This window comes from Bombina bombina, chromosome 5, assembly GCF_027579735.1.
Source record: "Bombina bombina isolate aBomBom1 chromosome 5, aBomBom1.pri, whole genome shotgun sequence".
Classification (NCBI taxonomy): Eukaryota; Metazoa; Chordata; class Amphibia; order Anura; family Bombinatoridae; genus Bombina; species Bombina bombina.
Window position 1 is genome coordinate 57,092,064 of NC_069503.1, and position 13,375 is coordinate 57,105,438.

The following is a 13,375-nucleotide window of genomic DNA, read 5'->3' on the forward strand; positions in this document are numbered from 1 at the left end:
TTTTGACAGCTTTATTTGATAACTTAGGCGTATTTTTTCAGGTCCGCGGCGGCGAAGGTAGGCGAGCTTAGGCGGACGTATTGGGCCGGCGAAGCCAGAAAAGTAGACGGCTTGATAACTAGCCCCCAGAAAGTACACGTGGGCCATATAGATAACACAAGGTAATCACAGAGGTAAAAAGTATATTAGTATAACTGTGTTGGTTATGCTAAACTGGGGAATGGGTAATAAAGGGATTATCTATCTTTTAAAACAATAACAATTCTATGATAGTCTGTCCCTTTAATTGGATAAGTTAGGTTGTATTTTTTTTTACTCCGGCGGTTACTCTTCCAGCTAGATATGTGCTTTTGATTACTACATAGGTGTTAAAATATACCAAATAAAAGAAATATAACTATAAGTGCTAGTTTATCTACCAAGCTCAATGCATTTTAGCCCCCCCCCATTTATCTATAGCTGTAAACATAAGTGGACCTCATAGTTAATTAGTTGCAGACATATATGTTGCATGTATGACATTAATATATACATTATTTTTTTAGTAAAATGACCTATTCTAATCAAATAATTAATTTATTTGGGTTTTACACACTATCCAGCTCTTTACTGCTTCTACTAAAAAGGTATTTAGAACAGTCAAGATTTATTTATAGAATTTCAAGAGCAGGCTGGCACATACATGATTAACACATGTCCTGCTATTTTGTCAGCAAATATATATGTAAAATCTTTTCTTCCTTTGTTATTAACTTTCTCTTTTTCCTTCCTCCTGGTTTCTACTCAGCTATTTTCCTTCCTGTCTGTTTTTTTATGCCTTTTTGGCCCTCCATTTTTTTCCCACTGATATATATATATATATATATATATATAATTTCGCAATACCCCAAAATCTCATAGGTTGATCTGTCATTATATCAAAAATAAATAAATACACCAGACACCGATTATGGGAAAACTAATAGCTACAGCTTTATTGACATGTAATATAACATATAAAAAACGTATGCTCTCTGCAGTACGGCAGTAACATAAACGGGAAGACAATACTTTCAATGAGTCTCTGCTTCTGGAAGCAATACCGTCTGCAGCTGCTCTAGCAGTATAAACAATCAATCAATTATGTAGCCTTCTTCTGCTCTGTAGTCCTGCTCACTGGCAAGTCCTCGGTCTAAAGTTGCAACAAAAGACATCAAACAAGAAAACAGCAAAAGCATATAGCAATTAATGAAAATGAGCTAAATCAATAGTGGGACTTTTGGATACTTGACGTTTTTTTACTACTACAGTATAGTTGTTATCAAGTAAATATGTTTTTTCTCACCGACATCCCCAGTACTTGCCTTGGCATGCAATCTTCTACCTCTGACATGTTATCTCTCTACAGATTCTGTACCAGTTTGGCAGTGTAGGGATTGCGGAAGTGTCATGGCAATGCACAGCAAAAGAAAGTGCTATTTCAATGATGTGCTCCAAAAAGAGTTTCCTTTCATGAAAAGTGCTGGAAAGGGATCTTCTGTTGTATGCACAATATGTCATTCTGCGTTTACCATTTCAAGTGGAGGTAGAACTTCAATTAAAGAACATGAAGCCACAAGCAAACACAAAGCCGCTCTAACTGCCCGTGCAGGTTCAACGTCTGTGACATCATTTTTTCGGAAAGTTGAACCCTCTCAGAGTGAATATGACCTAGCTTTACAAGAGGGAGTTTTTTCATATCACACCATTGCCCATAACCATAGTTTCAGATCAATGGACTGCACTTCAGGATTAAATAGGAAGTTCTTCAATCCTAAATTTTGCTGTGCACGGACAAAGTGTGAAGCAATTGTCACAAACGTATTTGCTCCTTGGTCAACAGATGAGCTCAAACATGACCTTGAGAATGTTGATTTTGTAGCACTTTCAGTAGATGCTTCAAATCATGGTCATATGAAGTTGCTGCCTATTGTGGTTCGCTACTTCAAGGTACAAGAGGAAAGCACTTCTGTGGAGACAAAACTTCTTGATTTTGTGGCACTGACAGGTGAAACAGCTGAACTTATTTCAGGTGAGCTGATAGAAATTATAAAAAAATTCCACCTGGAAAATAAAGTTGTGGCCTTCTCTGCCGACAATACAAACACAAACTTTGGTGGACTACGGAGGCAAGGGAGAGAAAATGTGCACACTAAAGTTAGAGAAGCCCTTCAAAGGGAAGTTATAGGTCTTGGATGCCCAGCTCATATTGTCCACAATTGTGCACGAACTGCCCTAGATACAATCCCAGTGGATGTTGAATATATTCTTAACAAGATTTTTGGATATTTTCATATATTCACTGTTCGTGTTGAAAGACTGAAAAGTTTTTGTGAGTTTGTGGGGCAAGAATATCAAAATATTCTTGGGCACAGCAATGTCAGGTGGCTCTCAATGTTACCTGCTTTGGAAAGAATTCTTATGCTCTATGAGCCACTGAAGTCATTTTTTCTGTCTGAAGAAAAGTGCCCAGTTGTCCTTAGGAAGATATTTGAAGACCCTACAACGGAACTTTGGCTCAGTTTCATCCACAGTACTGTGTCACTTTTCCATGACACAATAAAATCACTGGAGGGGCAAGATCGCTGTGCCGTGGAATCAGCTGTGATCCTCAACACCCTTAGAAAGAAGCTGTCTGCTAGACATGAGGAAGACTTTGTGCCAGTAATGGTAAGACAACAAATCAAGGAGCTAGAAAGAGATGGGGTTTTAACACAAGCTTCCTACTTTAAAGTTGCTCACTCTTTTTTTGACGCTTCAGTCCAATATTTACATGCTTGGGGAAAACATATAGATGACCTTGAAGACCTTAAATGCTTGCTTTTGAAGAGAGTGCCTGCAAGGTCTGATATTGAGAAGGCAGTTGAACTTCTGAACACAAAATGTCCAAATGTATCAGTCGATCAAGATGCTTTGTTTTATGAAGTGACTTTTCTAAATGAATTCCTAAAAAGAGCAAATACCTGTATGGAATGCATCAGCATCAGCAGTGTCGGTAGCCAGCAAGTGGAATGCAGTTATGACCCATTTCACGAGAATGGAGGTACCCCATGCTAACCTTAAAAAATTAGCTGAAGTAGTCCTCTGTCTGCCAGGCAGCAATGCTCCAGTGGAAAGAGTTTTCTCACTCATGAATGACATATGGACTGCTGAGAAATCACGATTTCGTGTGGAAACTATCAAAGCAATTCTCATCGTGAAAAATAACATTAAATTGTCCTGTTTAGAATTTGTGGAGAAAATCTCCAAGAACAAAAATATTCTCAGGCAGATTCATTCCTCTGAGAAATATGTTAATACAAATGTCTGAACAAAGGCCGGGATACACATGAGATACACATGAGATACGTATTGTTAAAAGAAAACTGATTTTTGGTGGGGGGACCACAATACTGTTTTTTAAGTTTTTAGTTATTGTTCTTAATTGTTAATTTATATTGTTATTGTTGAACCAGAATACTTTGGTAAGAATAAAATACAAAATATGCTTTGATTTTTTTCTTCTCTATCTTATATTCTTAACATTTTGATACTCATATCCCTAAAAATTCTAAGAAGTATTTTTTTTTTAATCTCGGGGTCGACTCATATCCCTAAAAATTCTAAGAAGTATTTTTTTTTTTAATCTCGGGGTCGAAATAACGTGTATATATATCATGCAATCACTCCATAAACACATACCAAACACACTGCATATATAATTTTAGGAAAATCCGCAAATAAAATAGTTTTTACCATTTGCCAATAAAAAAAAAAAATGTCCCCGGATTTCATTTTAAAAATCTGGTCACTTTATAGTAGTGCCTCATCTACTTGTAGTCTGCTGGCTATTTTTTTAATGTATTAAAATGCAGCTCTAACTTTCTCTACAAAGGTGCAGGGGAACTATATTTCCCACCATAGCACACAGCGTTCTCTCTCTGCGCACAGGAATAAACAGACAAGCATGGATCTTTCAGTCCAGTCCAGTAACGTTCCCTGTTGTTAATCTTTAACCTCACACTCCCTTCCTTTATGACCTCTTCCTAATCAGAAGTAGTAGTGAGGCAGCACTCAGCTCACCAGTGCTTTTGCCGGTATGTGTGTGAAGTGATTTATTTCACATTGGGTGTTGGGGCTTTCAGGAGTGCTTCAGAGTCTGTCATTTGTGTTTTTTAAGGGGTATACTGCTTTCTTTTTAACCTATGAATAATTATACAGCTAACAAATGCACAGCCAAAAGTAGGGACTCTTAAACAGAACAAAAATGTCTGTCTTTGTGTGACACTGTGTGTGTGAGATACTGTGTGTGTGATACTGTGTGTGTGTGTGAGATACTGTGTGTGTGTGTGTGAGACACTGTGTGTGTGTGACACTGTGTGTGTGTGAGATACTGTGTGTGTGTGTGTGACACTGTGTGTGTGTGAGATACTGTGTGTGTGTGTGTGTGTGTGTGACACTGTGTGTGTGAGATACTGTGTGTGTGACACTGTGTGTGTGTGTGTGTGTGTGTGTGTGACACTGTGTGTGTGTGACACTGTGTGTGTGAGACACTGTGTGTGTGTGAGACACTGTTTGTGTGTGTGTGACACTGTGTGTGTGTGAGATACTGTGTGTGTGTGTGTGTGTGTGTGTGTGTGTGAGAGAGACACTGTGTGTGTGTGTGTGAGAGAGACACTGTGTGTAAGACACTGTGTGTGAGACACTGTGTGTGAGACACTGTGTGTGTGACACTGTGTGTGTGAGATACTGTCTGTGAGACACTGTGTGTGTGTGTGACACTGTGTGTGTGTGAGACACTGTGTGTGTGTGTGAGACACTGTGTGTGTGTGTGTGTGAGACACTGTGTGTGTGTGATACTGTGTGTGTGTGTGAGACACTGTGTGTGTGTGTGACACTGTGTGTGTGTGATATGTAGTGAATGTAGTCCAGCGCTATATTAGCACGGGTAGAGTATTTAGTTAAATTCTATAATTTGAATATATTGTATTTTGTGATTGGATAAATGTTTAATGTATGTACTGCAATGTTGTTATTATATATTTATTGTAGGTAATCCTAAGTATTTATCAACATTCAGTTAATAAAAAGATATAAACAGGTATATACAACTGATATATATAAACTTGTTGTCTAATGTGAGCTTCTTATCTATATATAAAAACTAATAAAACATTTGTATAATTAGACAGAAATTTAATAACTTGTTAAAAGCATACATAAAATAAAAAGGCACGTCTCCCTTATAACATCTATTTCATCAGAGAAAACAATTGAATAACTGTAGTATATATTTCCGCTATTTGATAATCAGGTACCTGTTATATAGTGTAACAAATGATAATGTCCAGAAATTGGATTAAAAAAACTTAAAGATCCAAACGAGATGACCTCCCCGCTATTGTGGCGGGTGTGTGTTACCGGTCCGTTAGTGAGAGACTGGTATTTAAAAATATGTCATGTGACTTTTCCTACGTCACACTTGTGATCGTAGCTGTTTCAATATAGTTGTAATGTAACCAGTGATCCTTGATATTCTGTCAAGCGCTTATTATGTTGCAATTTTTTTAACTTTAATCTGTATGTGTATCAGAAGGTGTATTCCCCTATTCCGTGTGTAATTAGGGAGTCTTGGGGGAGATTGCAACTTACGCTGGTCTCTTGGCACACCTGATTTCTCTTTTAGTGTGGTCTTTGCGGTCACATTCAGTGACTTGGATGTTAAACTTTGCGGTCACGTGCAGTGACTATAATGCAATCCTCGCAGTGTGGACTTGGCGGTCACTTGTAGTGACTGTAATGAGGTCTTTGCGGTCACGGAGGTGACTAGTGGTGGGGTCTTTGCGGTCACAAGTGGTGACTAGGAGTAGAATCTTTACCGGACATCAGTGATGTTATACAGCAAGGTCTTTGTGGTCACAGATTGTGACTTGCATGTATTAACTTGCGGTTATATCTTTGCGGTCACAGATTGTGACTTAAAAGTGGTCTTTGCGGTCACTAACAGTGGTGACTTAGAGGAAATCTTTGCGGTCACTAGTAGTGACTAACAGAATGATCTGTATCGTTGGAGATCAAAGTAAAACTTGGCAATCTCTCTGTGCAACTTAGTAGAGCTGATTAGAAACAAATGCAGGTTGTAGCAACGTCCAGCTGCAATGTTGCAGGAGGTAATCAGCAAAGGAAGTCTTGTAGTAGTTGTCTTTCCTGAACCAACAAAGGAATGTGGTGGGAATTGAACTCGTGACCTTTAGGGTTAGAGAGGGAGATCTTAAACATTAGGCTATGTGTATCTCACTTTCTGTGTTAGCATAGTGGACTTGGCGGTCACTTGTAGTGAATGTAATGAGGTCTTTGCGGTCACGGAGGTGACTAGTGGTGGGGTCTTTGCGGTCACAAGTGGTGACTAGGAGTAGAATCTTTACCGGACATCAGTGATGTTATACAGCAAGGTCTTTGCGGTCACAGATTGTGACTTGCATGTATTAACTTGCGGTTATATCTTTGCGGTCACAGATTGTGACTTAAAAGTGGTCTTTGCGGTCACTAACAGTGGTGACTTAGAGGAAATCTTTGCGGTCACTAGTAGTGACTAACAGAATGATCTGTATCGTTGGAGATCAAAGTAAAACTTAGCAATCTCTCTGTGCAACTTAGTAGAGCTGATTAGAAACAAATGCAGGTTGTAACAACGTCCAGCTGCAATGTTGCAGGAGGTAATCAGCAAAGGAAGTCTTGTAGTAGTTGTCTTTCCTTTCTTGGCAATTATAACAGCAATCAAAATAAAAGCATAAAGTGCAGAGTGACAACAGTGTCAAGGTCAACGCGTTTCGCCCTTAGGCTTTATCAAGACATGTTTGTCTGTGTCACCTGAGTCTATATATAGGGCTTAACTGGTTTGGATTGGCTATTCTATGTAATTTAATTAAAGGTGGAAAGTATAGATATATGGAAATTCAATATAAAGGTGGAATTATATAGTTGTGTGTGTCTACAAGAAGCTTATTGTTCTTCATTTGTTTTTGTTCTTTGTGTTGTAATAAATGAAAGAGAATAAATAGATCCTAGAAAGGTTCTTGTAAGAATGCAATAAACATTATTTAGAGAGTTCTAAATATATCTATATAATGTATAATGTATGTATTTGTATTGATTTTGATGTGCTTATAGTTGCTTGAATATTGAGCATATGTTAATTTTTAAATATATAAAACAAATAGAAATTATAAGTAAAGATTTTTTTAAAATAAAAAAGTTATGACTTAGTGAGTAATTTAAAAAAAAATAAAAAAAAAAAATTTAAACTGTTTTCAGTATTCCCTTTTGTGATTGAACTCACGACCTTTTGGTAATTGAGCAGAGGGTATTATCCACTAAACCACATCTACCTCAACATTGTATATAGTGAAATACATGTATTAGTGAAAGTATATGTATATACACACACACATATATGTTTATATACATTTATATTTACAATATGGTTTTTTTGTATAAATGAAGACCATACAGAAAGAAGTGATGATATTCATAAGAGACTAAAATCTATATAGATTGTTTGTTTTTAGTGGTAGTAAAGGATGTTTAGTAACATTTACCTGAACCAACAAAGGAATGTGGTGGGAATTGAACTCATGACCTTTAGGGTTAGAGAGGGAGATCTTAACCATTAGGCTATGTGTATCTCACTTTCTGTGTTAGCATAGAATGGAGGTATTTATATATATTAGTATGATGTAAAATTATTATAAGAAAGGGGAAATATCTAGCTCTGAATTTAAGCCAGTTGGAAATAGTGTGTCCATATTTTAGATCATTTTTGCTTCTAACTTCAATAATTGATTTTCTAAATTTCCCCCTCTCCAATTAAGTTTTATCTTGGCTAGACCCCAGAATTTAAAATGTTTGAGATTGTTATTGTGAATTTCCCTAAAATGAGAATAGAGATGTGTGTCAAGAGTGCCTCTATCAATGCATGACAGATGTTCCCTAATTCTATCGCGGAGGGTTCTTGTCGTTTCACCTATATAGTACTTTTTACATGAACATTCAATTATGTATATAATTCCTTTGTCTTGACATCTGATTGTTTCATCAATTCTGTATTTAAAGTTATTCACTTCTATTTCTTTTAGTTTGCTGCTGTATTTACAGGATCGGCATCCAAAGCATGGAAAGAAGCCTCTTATTTTATTTCCTTCTAAGTTTATATCTTGATTTCTTGTTTTTAGTGGTTTCAATTCGCTTGGCGCTAGTTTATTTTTTAAATTTTTTGCTCTTCTGTATATGATTTTTGGAAATTGTGTTACTTTATCCCCTATTATGGGATCCGTCTGTACTATGTGCCAGTGTTTTTTAAGTATTTTGTTTATTAATTTGTTATTGCAGTTGTAATCCGTAATAAATGACACATTTACCTCATTCTTTGTATCACCATGGCCCCTACTTTGTTTATTTCTATAAGATAGTAGATCTTTGCGGTCTATTTTATAACAATCTTAGAAAATAAATTTAAAGAAAGAGGGTATGAGGATAAAATAATACACCAAGCAAGGGAAGAGGTAGATAAAATAGACCGCAAAGATCTACTATTTAGGGACATTCACAATAACAATCTCAAACATTTTAAATTCTGGAGTCTAGCCAAGATAAAACTTAATTGGAGAGGGGGAAATTTAGAAAATCAATTATTGAAGTTAGAAGCAAAAATGATCTACAATATGGACACACTATTTCCAACTGGCTTAAATTCAGAGCTAGATATTTCCACTTTCTTATAATAATTTTACATCATACTAATATATATAAATACCTCCATTCTATGCTAACACAGAAAGTGAGATACACATAGCCTATTGGTTAAGATCTCCCTCTCTAACCCTAAAGGTCATGAGTTCAATTCCCACCACATTCCTTTGTTGGTTCAGGTAAATGTCATAACTTTTTTATTTTAAAAAAATCTTTACTTATAATTTCTATTTGTTTTATATATTTAAAAATTAACATATGCTCAATATTCAAGCAACTATAAGCACATCAAAATCAATACAAATACATACATTATACATTATATAGATATATTTAGAACTCTCTAAATAATGTTTATTGCATTCTTACAAGAACCTTTCTAGGATCTATTCATTCTCTTTAATTTATTACAACACAAAGAACAAAAACAAATGAAGAACAATAAGCTTCTTGTAGACACACACAACTATATAATTCCACCTTTATATTGAATTTCCATATATCTATACTTTCCACCTTTAATTAAATTACATAGAATAGCCAATCCAAACCAGTTAAGCCCTATATATAGACTCAGGTGACACAGACAAACATGTCTTGATAAAGCCTAAGGGCGAAACGCGTTGACCTTGACACTGTTGTCAGTCTGCACTTTATGTTTTTAATTTGATTGCTGTTATAATTGCCAAGAAAGGAAAGACAACTACTACAAGACTTCCTTTGCTGATTACCTCCTGCAACATTGCAGCTGGACGTTGCTACAACCTGCATTTGTTTCTAATCAGCTCTACTAAGTTGCACAGAGAGATTGCAAAGTTTTACTTTGATCTCCAACGATACAGATCATTCTGTTAGTCACTACTAGTGACCGCAAAGATTTCCTCTAAGTCACCACTGTTAGTGACGGCAAAGACCACTTTTAAGTCACAATCTGTGACCGCAAAGATACAACCGCAAGTTAATACATGCAAGTCACAATCTGTGACTGCAAAGACCTTGCTGTATAACATCACTGATGTCCGGTAAAGATTCTACTCCTAGTCACCACTTGTGACCGCAAAGACCCCACCACTAGTCACCTCCGTGACCGCAAAGACCTCATTACAGTCACTACAAGTGACCGCCAAGTCCACACTGCGAGGATTGCATTATAGTCACTGCACGTGACCGCAAAGTTTAACATCCAAGTCACTGAATGTGACCGCAAAGACCACACTAAAAGAGAAATCAGGTGTGCCAAGAGACCAGCGTAAGTTGCAATCTCCCCCAAGACTCCCTAATTACACACGGAATAGGGGAATACACCTTCTGATACACATACAGATTAAAGTTAAAAAAATTGCAACATAATAAGCGCTTGACAGAATATCAAGGATCACTGGTTACATTACAACTATATTGAAACAGCTACGATCACAAGTGTGACGTAGGAAAAGTCACATGACATATTTTTAAATACCAGTCTCTCACTAACGGACCGGTAACACACACCCGCCACAATAGCGGGGAGGTCATCTCGTTTGGATCTTTAAGTTTTTTTAATCCAATTTCTGGACATTATCATTTGTTACACTATATAACAGGTACCTGATTATCAAATAGCGGAAATATATACTACAGTTATTCAATTGTTTTCTCTGATGAAATCAATGTCATAAGGGAGACGTCCCTTTTTATTTTATGTATGCTTTTAACAAGTTATTAAATTTCTGTCTAATTATACAAATGTTTTATTAGTTTTTATATATAGATAAGAAGCTCACATTAGACAACAAGTTTATATATATCAGTTGTATATACCTGTTTATATCTTTTTATTAACTGAATGTTGATAAATACTTAGGATTACCTACAATAAATATATAATAACAACATTGCAGTACATACATTAAACATTTATCCAATCACAAAATACAATATATTCAAATTATAGAATTTAACTAAATACTCTACCCGTGCTAATCTAGCGCTGGACTACATTCACTACATATCAACCACTGTTTTCTTAGAGGGGAATACATTAGTCTAGCAGGGTCAATTCTCCAGCGCCTCATCTCTCTCACTACCAGTTTACTGTGTGTGTGTGAGACACTGTATGTGTGTGAGATACTGTGTGTGTGACACTGTGTGTGCGTGTGTGTGAGACACTGTGTGTGTGTGTGACAGTGTAATTAAGCTATAGTATAGCTTAACTGCTGAGTCTAAACCTTAGACACATTGGATAACCCTGAGCAAACAGGACATTTATGTAATTACACTTATTTCTAACATACTCCTCTAAAGTTCACCTGGTGATTATATGGGTGTCAAGCATTGTGGGCTTTAATATCATCTGAGCAGAGCAGTTTATGCAATAAAGTGAGTTACTTAAATCATAAGATATACAGTTTTGTAGCTGCAGTTATTACATATCTTTGCTTATGCAACAAATCGTCACTAATCTCTTACCTCTTGATAGACATGGCAGTTAGAGATAATTCTGAACTCAGAAGTAGAGAGCAAGGCATATATATACCATAAAGAGACATGTAGGAGGTAGCAGATACCCAATTAACTATATATGGGGTATATTAGTAGGATACTAACATATTCAGGCCAAAAATGAAATAGCTATAATACTGTCATTCCAGAAATATACAGGAATGACAGGAATCCAATCGGATGAGACTTGTCTGGTACATTAGTATATCCTTAACGTTGAGATATTATGCAAAAAGAAGCAAAACTACTTGCTACAATAATAATATTTCTACATAATTATACTTGAGCCCTACTGTAGTAAAGACTGGTTTTAATGTTATAGTACTATACTATAGTGGGAGTTCTATGGGCATATATCCGTCATAAAAATCTACAGGTATAGCTGGAACTAACAAGTCAAACACACTTATCATTATAAGTCCCCGGAAGCATTTATAGAGAAGGAGAAACAGTGGAATACAGCTGAAACTATAATCCTAAACTGCAGGGGGTATTAAAAGATTCACAGTAGTTTGATGAACAGTAAAACAGTGTAAGATTCATTCTGTCCATACCAAAGATAGGTTAATAAAACAAATAGCCCTGCCTGGGCTCAGTGTGACATGGAATATAGTATTTATCATGGTAACAGAATATCCTAATATCATATTGTGAAGGGTAATGTTGCTAAGGCTATGATCAGAATGTGACAACTTTATATGAGAGAACAATAATTCAGTAGGAGCTCAGGCAATGGCCCATATTTATCAAGCTCAGTACGGAGCTTGAAGGGCCGTGTTTCTGGCGAGTCTTCAGACTCGCCAGAAACACAAGTTATGAAGCAGCGGTCACAAAGACCGCTGCTCCATAACCTGTCCGCCTGCTCTGAGCAGGCAGACAGACAGACATCGCCGGAAATCAACCTGATCGAGTATGATCGGGTTGATTGAAACCCCACTGCTGGCGGCCACTGGGCCGCAAGTCTGCAAGGGGCGGCGTTGCACCAGCAGCTCTTGTGAGCTGCTGGTGCAATGCTGAATACGGAGAGCGTATTGCTCTCCGTATTCAGCGAGGTCTGGCGGACCTGATCCGCACTGTTGGATCAGGTCCGCCAGACCTTGATAAATAGAGGCCAATATATTAAGTACACATCTAGCCACTCAAAGGATAAAATAATGACCTGATAATGTAATGGGAGACAGGGGGTGTTAGAAGTATTAGCATTAGCATTACCCCTAGTTTAGACTTTTGTGTCAGGGATTTAATTGTACATTAGTAAGTAATCATATCTAGTGGTCTGTGGTTATGTAATACACTTGTCTTATAGGAACCATTGTCATAACATCCAATAATCAATTCTATGACAATAACAGTATTCCTGCATGAGGAACATTTCATGTATATGGCGAAGAGACATTACAGTGAGAGTCAAAAACAAGATAGTCAGGTTATGGGCCAATGCAATGTAACACTTATCAGGCTCATGTCCCTGAAGCCTAGCCAATACCAGACTTGTGGGTTATAGGTGATAAATAGCCGTAGGTCAGCCTCAAGCCACGGATCCAACATGAGAGCTCTCCCAGAATTGTCACGTGGCGGTAGAGCGCGTCTAGTTTCCAATATTTTGTATCGGCTACCTGCTTCATACATTAGAGAGATCCATATGCGTCATGGTTGGCATCCCAGTCAGAGTTGACTTTGTAGATTGGGGAGTTTTTTAGAGCAACCGGGGGGCACCTCTTTCTCCACCCCGACAAGGGCAGGAGCCGGCCGCACTCCCGCAAATAGGTATCACACATGTGAGTTGGAGTGGCCTTGATTTTGCTCCGGGAGTCACTGTGTCAGTTGGGACCAGTAGATCATTCCGTGTAGGGACTTCCGTAATGGCGCTGGCCAGTTGTAGACCTGAAGACAACCAGGTCAAATGGGGGGGTCTCCAAGTACGGTGCTGGGAGAAGATATGAGTCCAGATGATCTACTGCTGGTGCAGGTGAATTAGTCTCCTGGGGTACAAAATTTTTGGCAGCTTCCTCTGTGCGGCAATTTCTAATAATGTCTATATGGTCCTTGAATCCCCTGTCTGCCTTTTGTTCAAGCTCTGCCAATATAGTAGAAATAGTAACGTAGAATCCCTCTATCCTAATTTTGGGAGGATCCAATGGTGGTGATA